The following is a 10246-nucleotide window of genomic DNA, read 5'->3' as shown; positions in this document are numbered from 1 at the left end:
TGGGAAATGGAGTAGCGGCCAGGCATTGTCACATTGTTGAGGTGTCTGTAGTCTCCATAGGGTCTCCAGGTGCTGTTGGACTTTGGTTCCAAATGTAGAGGTGAGGCCCATGGGTTGTCACAATGATGGATGATGCCAAGCTCTTACATGCATTTGAACTCTTCTTTGTTGAGGTTGAGTTTGTCTGGGGCTAGATGGTGGTCTCGGCAATGCAATGGTGGCCCAGTGGTCATGATGTCGTGCTGCATGCCATGCATTAACATGATGGCAGTGAACTGGGGACACAGAATGGAGGGAAAACTAGTGAGAAAGCAGCTGAAGTGGCCAGGTGAAGTCTCCACAGAAGCATGCTGGGTTGACGGCTGGTTGGATATGCCGAAGGGCACCATCTGGAATGTCTCCGCATGGACTAATTGCCCTGGAGGTTCAGCAGTAGGGAGTTTGCCCATAGGAAATCTGCGCCTAATAGAGGCTTGTCCACCGAAGCCAGCATGAATGACCAGTTGAAGGTGGTCTCACTGAAACGCATAGGAATCTACCTCTTACCACATGTTTTAATGACAGTCTTGAGCACCATGGGGATTGATACTTATCTATCCCCCTGTGTTCACGAGGAATCTGTGGCTCGAGATCCTGTCCCAGATATGGAGAAGGCTGTTCAGTCGGCCAGCCACCGCAGCCACTAACGGCGGCTGGCCCTGTCATTTCCCAGAAATGAACACGGCTGGCTGCAGCCGTGAGCTGATGTTCCCCCCCCCCCCCCCCCCCATGTTGATGATAGAAGCACCATTTTGGGTCAGGCCTTTCTGTTTTCTGGCAGGGCAGGGCCTGTTCTCTCTGGTTCAGATGCAGCCTCCATGTTCTTCTCCAGCGATCTTGCATTTGAGAGTAAGGTCATCGGGAGCAGGGGTCTGAAAAGGTTAACTTTCAGTCTAACCCTGATGCTAGCTTGTTTTCCACACTTCTGCCTTCTCCAGCAGCACTTCCGGTGCTCTCCCACGCATCCCCCATGATCCGCTCTGCAGTTTACAACAGTCTGTTTTCCCTTCTTCAGTAGGTTTAAACCGCACAGAATCTTAGCAATCCAATCTGCTAATTTGAAAGGAGATGACCAAGGGATATAGATAGATTAAGAGCAAGAGCAAAGATCTAACAAACAATTTAAAAGTGGGACAATTTTGACTAGAAAAATAAGAAAAAAGAAATATATTATTCAAATGGCAAAACTGTGAGATGCAGAGGCAGGGGAAGCAGACAAGGGCATTTCGGGCATGTAATTCATGCTTTGGAAAAAGAAAAGCATGTTGGTACATGCAGGGACAGCAGATATTTTTGCATTTGAACATATGGAGGTTACACTTCAGTTATAAATTTCAGATTTATTGTCCAATCTATAGTGACATCACATACAACCATAAGAATCTTTTTCCTGCAGGCGAGGTAGAATTGCCACTTATTGATAGTGCAAAAATAAAACTATACTCAGGGTAGACATGTCAATAAATAAAATGTAAACTATCTGACTGTGCAATACAGAGAGAATAAAATTCAAAGGTGAGAGTCCTTAAATGGGTCCCTAATTCTGTTAATTGTTGAGGAGTCTGATAGTGAAGGGGTAGCAGCTGTTCCTGAACCTGGTGATGTGGCACCTGCACCTCTTTCCTGGTGAGAACAGAGTGTGCATTGGGTGATGTGGATCCTTGATGATTGCTGCTGTTGCTTTTCCAAGGCAGCGTTCCCTCCAGGTGTTCTCAATGGTGGGGCCTGTAATGTCCTGGGATGTGTCCACTACCTTTTGCAGGAATTTATGCTCAGGGGTATTGGTGTCCCCCATACCAGGACATTAACATGATTACATTTGAACTGTTGTGTAGAGGATTAGTCTCCTTAATTTAGTAAGACATAAGTGCATTTCTGACTAATACGACTGGGTTATCTTTTGGGAAAAGTTTGGCGGGGCTAATCATGCATCTTCTAGATTTAATTGACTATGAGTAACTTTGACAAGCAAAGCAACAGTAGGAAAGCTACTGCAGACGCTGGGATCTTGAGCAAACAACCAGAAGCAGGAGGAACTCAACGGGTTCCGTTGTTTCAGGTCGGGATACTTTTTAAAAAAATCTCGATAAAGAGTCTCAACCTGAAATGCTCACTGGCCATTGTAACCCATGGATGCAGCCTGTGCACTGTATTGTGCACTGCATTAAAATAATGAAGCTGTATTGAACCCCCCCTGTGTTTGAAACAACAGTCGGAAGGACCCTTGAATTTCCAGCCTCCTCGTCCCACCTGCGATAAAATCTGTGGATCCTGCATAAGAACCCAGAGAACTGGAGTGGAGGCAAACCAAGCGAAGGTTGAGATCCGCCCAAGGAAGTCGGAATTGCTAGCAATTCTTCACCATTAATAAGTAACCTTGCAGATCCGCTGTCAGATCGGATTCGAGGCATGGAGCGGGTATTCCTTTATCCTTCCAATGGCAGAGGGTACCTTTATCTAACTGAGAAGTTAATTTCAGTTTCTAAGGGTTTTTTTTAAAACAAACTATGTTCTGCACATTTTTCCCACGAAGATGCAAAAAACGGTATCAGAGCCCGGAACAACTAAAGGCTGCAACTGTAGCAGCCGCACGCCGCCCATACCTGAACTCGGGAGCTCGCGGGGGGGGATTTGAGGGGAGGGGGTTCTTACAAGGTGCGTGCCGCCACCAGTCGGGAGCCTGCTGTTTCCCTCCTTCCTGGGGTGCGGAGACTGGACGCGACTCTTTCACGGGAACGAGGGCGTTAAAAAAAAGCGAAGGAGGTGCATTGGGTCCCGAGAGACGGAGCGTATCAGAGCTCAGATGTATTTAAGTCGAGCAGTGGACCGGCCTCAAGAGTGAGGGGGGGAGGGGAAGAAGGGAGGGGGAGGGGAAGAAGGGAGGGGGAGGGGAAGAAGGGAGGGGGAGGGGAAGAAGGGAGGGGGAGGAAGGGAGGGGGAGGAAGGGGGAGGGAGGAAGGGGGAGGGAGGGAGAGGGGGAGGAGGGAGAAGGGAAGGGAGGGAGGGGGAGGGGGGGGAGAGGGGGGGAGAGGGGGGGAGAGGGGGAGGAGGGAGAAGGGAAGGGAGAGAGCGGGAGAGAGCGGGAGGGCGGGAGGGAGGGACAGACAGGACAAGAGAAGTTAGACGCATAGAGAAGGAGGCGACAGGAGTTGTTGGGTCCAGCGGCTGAACTATCGGCAGCGAGAACTCTTGGAAGTGCCCAACTGTGAAGTGACAGCGAACAGCAACCGGAGCCGGCTGCACGGTGTTCACCGAGCCAGCATCCCACTGTAACAGTAAGTGGGAACTCTGCAAAGAAGCTCTTCTTCCTGCAAAGACCACTCTTTGCAGTTGTAGTTCAGAGCTGGGATGTCTTTCTTTCACCAGTCATGTACTATTTTGGTCCACCTGTTAGAATAAGGATGTTTTATTTAGAAACACGTTTTGCTACAAGATCTCTGTGCTGAATAGCTGTTGGTGTTGTTCAACTGCTGGAATCAACTGAATAATTATTGCATAAGTGCAAGTCGAGAATCAGTATTGTCACGAGCAAGTCAGGAAATTTGCATAATAGTGCAAATATTGCTATAAAATTACATTAAAAAAAATAAACAAATGAGCGAGGTCGTGTCTGTGGTTCATGGCCCATTCAGAAATCTGATGGCAGTGGGGAAGAGGCTGTCCTTGTGCCACTGGCTGCTGGTCTTCAGGCTCCTGCACCTCCTTAAAGTCACCGTCTCTTGTAGATATCCTCAGTGGATTGGAGACTTGAGGTGTGCCTGTTAACAGCCGAAACAGATTTATTTCAGTTATAAATCTGAAATTTATAACTGAAGTGTAAACTCCATAGGTTCAAGTGCAAATGCCAAAATATGTGCTTGTATGTACCAAAGCATGAACGACAAGCCCTGAATGTAGTTAGTGAGGCGGAGACTTTGTTTCCAATTCGTACTGACTGTGGTCTTCCAAAAAGAAAGTCAAGGATCCAGTTTCAGAGGGGATTACAGAGATCAAGGTTTTGGAGCTTGTTGACGAGCACTGATGGTATGATGGTGTTGAAAGCTGAGCTGTAGTCAATGAAGAGCAGCCCATTGTTGATGTCTAGGTGATCGAAAGCTGAGTGGAGAACCAATGGTATTGCATCTGTTGTGGAGAGATTTTGACAGTAGGCGAATTGCTGTCGGTGCAGATCTTTACTTGGATGGGAATTAATTCTGGCCATGACTAACCTCTCAAAGCATTTAATCTCAGTAGATGTGAGAACTATTGGACAGTAGTTGTTGGGGCAGCTCACCCTGCTCTTCTTGGGTGCCCTTTGAAGCAGGTGGGAACCTCCGACTGCAGCAATGAGAGATTGAATTGTGAAACCATTATTAGGTTTAATATTCTTAAGAATTCCAAAAATTGCAGTAATGGGATGTGGTTGTAAATCAATATTCAAAACAGTAGATATAATGGAAAAAATTTCCTTCCAATAATTCTGTAAAGAGGGACAGGACCAAAACATATGTGTAAGGGAAGCTATTTCCAATTGACATTTATCACATATAGGATCGATATGAGAATAAAAGTGATGGAGTTTATCTTTAGACATATGAGCTCTATGAACAACTTTAAACTGTATTAGTGAATGTTTTGCACATAGAGAAGAAGAGTTTACCAGTCGCAGAATTTTATTCCAATTTTCATTAGAAATATGAAGGTTGAGTTCTCTTTCCCAATCATTTTTAAACTTTTCAAAAGTCCCAGAATTTATTTTTGTAATTATATTATATAATTTAGATATCACACCTTTTGGAGGGAATTTTGAATATAGTATATCCTCTAAAACAGTCGTAGTCTCCCGATTGGGAAAAGAGGGTAAAGTCGAAACTAAGAAACTCCTAATCTGCAAATATCAAAAGAAATGAGATCGAGGTAAATCATATTTCATGGATAATTGTTCAAATGACATGAAAGAGTTATCCAAGAATAAATCCGAAAAGCATGATAGATTTGACTTATTTATCTCTTCCTGCGGATCGTATGATTGCTTTTCTTACACTAATGGTTAGAAGATCTATACTATTAAATTGGAAAGAGGTAAATCCTCCCACTGTTTTCCAATGGTTTACCCAAACTATACTATGTTTAAATTTAGAGAAAATTAGAAACTCTGTCTATGAATCCCCTTCTAAGTTTGAGTTAACCTGGTGACCATTTATTCAATATTTTCATTTGTGGTGAGTTGATCTGGCTCTGTTTTCTTTCTATGATTATGTATGATAATTGGGCTGTAAGATGAGATCGGAGTGATCGGCGTGGTTTAGCTCTATCTGTAGGTTTTTTTTTAAAGTTTTTTTTAATTCAGATTTGTTTTTTCTTCTTTTTTGGGTTTTCTCTCTCTTTTTTCATATATTGTTATTAATTATATCTTTTTTTAGAGATAGTTCACACCCTAAACTGATCAAAATTTTTTTTTTATGATATATTTTTAATCTGTAATATTATTGTTTAATATCTCTGTATTAATTCATTACTTACTATGTATTTTTTTATATCTCTTTGAACTGTATGTGTTTATAAATTATAATAATAATAAAAAGATTAAAAAAAAAAGAATTCCAACTTTGGTTTGACAAATTTTGGCTGATAGCTTGTACAACTTACTGTAAGATGATATCCAATGAATTCATTAATATCTGAAATAGTTGTTTATCATCACCTACAATCTGCTATGTGTTCCCTCATTCAAAGCTACTAATATTTCCTCCTAAGTTGCCAAATTGGAGTGTTTTTCTTTCAAGGTAGTTTCTAAATGAAGGACTGAAGCAAGATTTGTACCTACAATGTTGACTGGATTTAGTTTTGACACAAAATACTCAAATAGATCATGCTTGATTAGTTTTTACTAGATTTTATTTCTCAAGAGTATAGGATGTGTGAATAATAGAGGGAGGGGTGTTTATATTAGGGTTTCAAAAGGCATTTGATAAGGTTCCAAGTGGGAGCTATGTTGCAAAAATTGTGCATTGCATTAAAATAATGGAGCTGTATTGAGCAAAATCCTGGGGGCAAATGGGTAACTATCAGGGGCATCTTTCATATTAGCACAATGCTGACTGACCAGCATTTTCAGTTAATTTTCATAATTATAGCATCAGCTGTGTTTTGGTTTGTGGATATTAAATTTGAGTTTTTTTTAATCCTAACATCAACAATTCCTTTTCGAACTTTGTAAAAAAAAATGTCACAAGTGCATCATAGGAATGTTAGCAAGCTAACATTGGAATATATTGAACTGTCCAAGTGAGCTAATGACACCACCATTGTTGGCTCAATGACAGGAAATGATGAGTCGGAATGCAAAATTGAGATTGGGAATCTGATTGAGTGATGCATGAATAACAATCATGTTCTCAATAGGCCATTTCATATTGGCTCTCTGGCTTGAGACTGGCTACGGAGCAGATAGAAAAATGGGAACTTACCAGTCAGACAGCAGCCCTAAAAGGCTGCTCCAGTGTCCCTTTCATATCCAGAGGTGCCTCGTAGCACCATCCGGATCTGATGGAGTTGGGGGCGACTGGTGCCGTAGCAGTTCCAGAACAGTTCCAGCTGCATGGGGGATTATGGGTAGAAAAGATAGCCATTCCTCTGCCGTGCTTTGAGCTGCAGAGAGCGACCCTGAAGGCCGAAGTGGCCTGATGGGGCTGTCCCAGCCCCGTCGGTCCCTGATGAGAACTCCTGCCGGCTCCCCACCGCCCCTGACTTAGAGGGAGAGGGGTGAGTGAGGAGATGGGTAACGGGCTGATGGCATCATCAGCCCGCCCCTAAACAGCCGCTTAGCGTGGCTGTACATTCAGATTGATCGGCCGAGGGTTGCGCTGCGGAGATGATCCCTCTTGGAAAGGGGTTGGAATATGTAGCTCGGTGATGATGTATTTTGGTGGAGTTTCCCCGCCTTTACATTTTAATTTTTGGGCTATCTGAAATGGCCTAATGTCACAAAGGAGCTTTAGAAAGGAGAGATTGAGGGATGATGTAACTGTATGGTACAGAGGTGGAAAGGGTTTGAACCAAGTTGCAGGGAGTCCATATTTTAGAAGAACTCTTCTGGAGACAGCACATTGAGGCAACTGTGAAAAAAACAAAACCAACACTTCTAAGCAGCCTGAGGAAGTTTGGCTAGTCTGTCAAACTTCTAAAAGTGTACCGTGGAAAGTTAACTGGCTGGTTGCCTCACAGCCTGGTATGGGAATTTGAATGGCAGGGCTGCAGAAGGTAGCAATGGAAATGGGAGTGAAGTTGGAGTTTCAGACTAGGGATAGGGGAAATGGGCATAATTATTAGAAGTTTGTCCCTGTGGTCTAGCAGAAGGAAAGTAAGTGGCAGAGGAAAGCAATACAATGGCCTAAAGGTTACTGACAAGGAAATCTGAGTAATGTACGAGAAGAGAGTTTGCAGGAGTCCTGGAACAGTGCATGGTTTGGAGATCTGATAATGGACATCTAATTTAGCCTCTTTAAACCTGAACCCTTTGACCTTAAGGGAGTAGAGGGGAAGGTTGTACCTGTGAAGGGGCTTGGTTTTAATTAGGTAGGTTGATTGCTGCAAGAACCTTGTGACAATTAGAGGCCAAGGGTCAGATAGGTGAGCTATGGAAAGAGTTTTTAACTGGGGCTGATGAAAAGTGATATGGGAAGAAGGTACACTGGAAAAAAGTGTCACAGGGAAGTGATCAGAGATGGTTCTGGCTGTGGTTTGTAGTTGTGATAATACTGAGGGGTAGCAAGGTACCAGGGAGATTGCAAATATGTGGAGTTTTCATGAAGCAAGAGGATAGACTAGTGGTAATTTATGTGGTGCTCTTGTAGCCTTACCTTGTATCACGGCATTGATATTTTGGGTACACCATTGTGATGAATGTTCAAAGGACCATATTACTCAACAGACTTGAAGAAAATAAAGAAATGCATAATGGTTGAAACTAAAAGATGCCATTTTTTAAAAAAATTAGTTGAAGTATAACACATTGTGGTAATGAATTGTTTCATAAACTATTTACATAAAAACAATAGGTGAAAGAGACAGACAGTCTAACAATTGTGTGGTTTTAAAAAGGAACAATTACCATATCAGATTTGATTGTAATCTTGACTCAAATCAGACATGGGAGGAATATTGTGAGATCTGATTACATTTCTTTGCTAGCATTTAACACTGATGAGCAAGAGAGAGGTCTGTCCTAATGAGTGCAGCGGGAGTTTCATGAGAAACTTGCTGAATCTGAGAAACTCAAAATATTTTTGAAAGTGATGGATTTGCTGAAGAACCACTTTAAGCCAAAACCAATCTAGTTTGTGCAAAGATTTAACTTTGATTTGTGACTCAGGAAAGCTAATGAAGTAGCGAGCATCTTTGCCTCTGTATTGGGGTATTTACTGCTGTACCATACTTAGTTGCCCATTCAAGCCAGCTCTTCAGCGCTTGACGTCCTGTTTTGCGGAAACTGCCAAAATGTTTGGCCTGGAAGTCAGCCTGAAGAAAACTGAGGTCCTCCATCAGCCAGCTCCCCACCATGACTACCAGCCCCCCCACATCTCCATCGGGCACACAAAACTCAAAACAGTCAACCAGTTTACCTATCTCTGCTGCACCATTTCATCAGATGCAAGGATCGACAACGAGATAGACAACAGACTCGCCAAGGCAAATAGCGCCTTTGGAAGACTACACAAAACATCGAAGTACTCGAGATGGCAGAGGCCGACAGCATCGAATCCACGCTGTTGAAGATCCAACTGCGCTGGGTAGGTCATGTCTCCAGAATGGAGGACCATCGTCTTCCCAAGATCGTGTTATATGGCGAGCTCTCCACTCGCCACCGTGACAGAGGTGCACCAAAGAAGAGGTACAAGGACTGCCTAAAGAAATCTCTTGGTGCCTGCCACATTGACCACCGCCAGTGGGCTGATATCGCCTCAAACCGTGCATCTTGGCGCCTCACAGTTCGGCGGGCAGCAACCTCCTTTGAAGAAGACCGCAGAGCCCACCTCACTGACAAAAGACAAAGGAGGAAAAACCCAACACCCAACCCCAACCAACAAATTTTCCCCTGCAACCGTGTCTGCCTGTCCCGCATCGGACTTGTCAGCCACAAACGAGCCTGCAGCTGACGTGGACATTTACCCCTCCATAAATCTTCGTCCGCGAAGCCAAGCCAAAGATACTTATTGAAACATAATCGGTTAGTGTGCAGGAACAATACAACCCAATTTAGAAGCATTTGTCCTCAGAGATAAATCTGACATTTGAGAACATACTGAAAATTTCCCCAGCAGAGGAATGAGCAAATAAAAAGTTTCTCCTCCATTTGTTCCATGTAAAGGAAAAGAAAGTGGTCCACTGCTTTCTGCCAATTGATCATTTCTTTCTCTGTAATGTTCTTCTACTTTATACAATTGTATGAATCTTGGTGTTAATCTGTTAGACTGCTTGTGGAAGAACTGTACCAATCGTAATGTTACAAAAAAAGAGATTTAAACTATGCTAATGTTTAATGAAAAAGGCTGACTAAAAGGTAGAACTGCTCTTGCCATTGAAATGAATGACTGGGTCGTGACATTTGGGATTGAAGCTGATTGTACCATTACACAAAAACACAAGGAAATAGGACCAAAGGTGGGTACCAACTGGTGAATCTAGTGGGCTGAATGATCAGTTTCCATGCTGTATATATGACTCCATGAGCAGGTCTCTTAGCCCCTCAAGTTTTCCCTGCTATTCAATGTGATCATGGCTGCTCTGTGCTGGCCTCAACTCTTCTATGCAATTTCCCATATCTTTAAGTTTTATCAATCTATAAAATATCTCTCTCTGCCTTCAATGTATCTATTAACCTGGCCTCCACTACTATCAGGGAATGGAAATTCCTGAGATTTGGCTACTCTAGCCCTTATTTTGCAGCTATCTCACCTTGTTTGAATCTCTCCAACAAAAGGATCATCTCAACAACTAACCTTGGCACCTTGTGTTTGACTAAGGTCACCTCTCAGTCTTCTACACTGCAAGGTGTGCAGACCAAAACTGTCCAGCCTCTCTTGATAGGGCAATCTTCTCATTCCAGAAATTAGCTTGGTGAATCTCTGTTGAACTGCCTCCAACATGTTACTGTATATTTTTTTTAGGGAAGGGACCAAAATTGAGCTTAGTTTTCTAGGTATGGCCTCGTAATACTAATGAACCA

At 43.2% G+C, this 10246-nt stretch overlaps 1 protein-coding gene across 1 annotated transcript in view; it reads left to right on the top strand.

Annotated features, from left to right (window-relative positions):
- The first annotated feature begins 3148 nt into the window (after positions 1-3148).
- Positions 3149-10246, top strand: part of LOC138755243 (collagen alpha-1(XXI) chain-like) — a 198914-nt gene continuing 191816 nt past the window's right edge. Inside the window, exon 1 of the mRNA XM_069920865.1 lies at positions 3149-3314. The gene's annotated coding sequence lies outside the window, so the exon portion shown is untranslated. The remainder of the gene's footprint in view (positions 3315-10246) is intronic.

Source organism: Narcine bancroftii, chromosome 2 (assembly GCF_036971445.1).
Source record: "Narcine bancroftii isolate sNarBan1 chromosome 2, sNarBan1.hap1, whole genome shotgun sequence".
NCBI classification, from domain to species: Eukaryota; Metazoa; Chordata; class Chondrichthyes; order Torpediniformes; family Narcinidae; genus Narcine; species Narcine bancroftii.
Note: the sequence above shows the minus strand (reverse complement) of the source record. Positions and strands in the feature narration are given on the sequence as shown.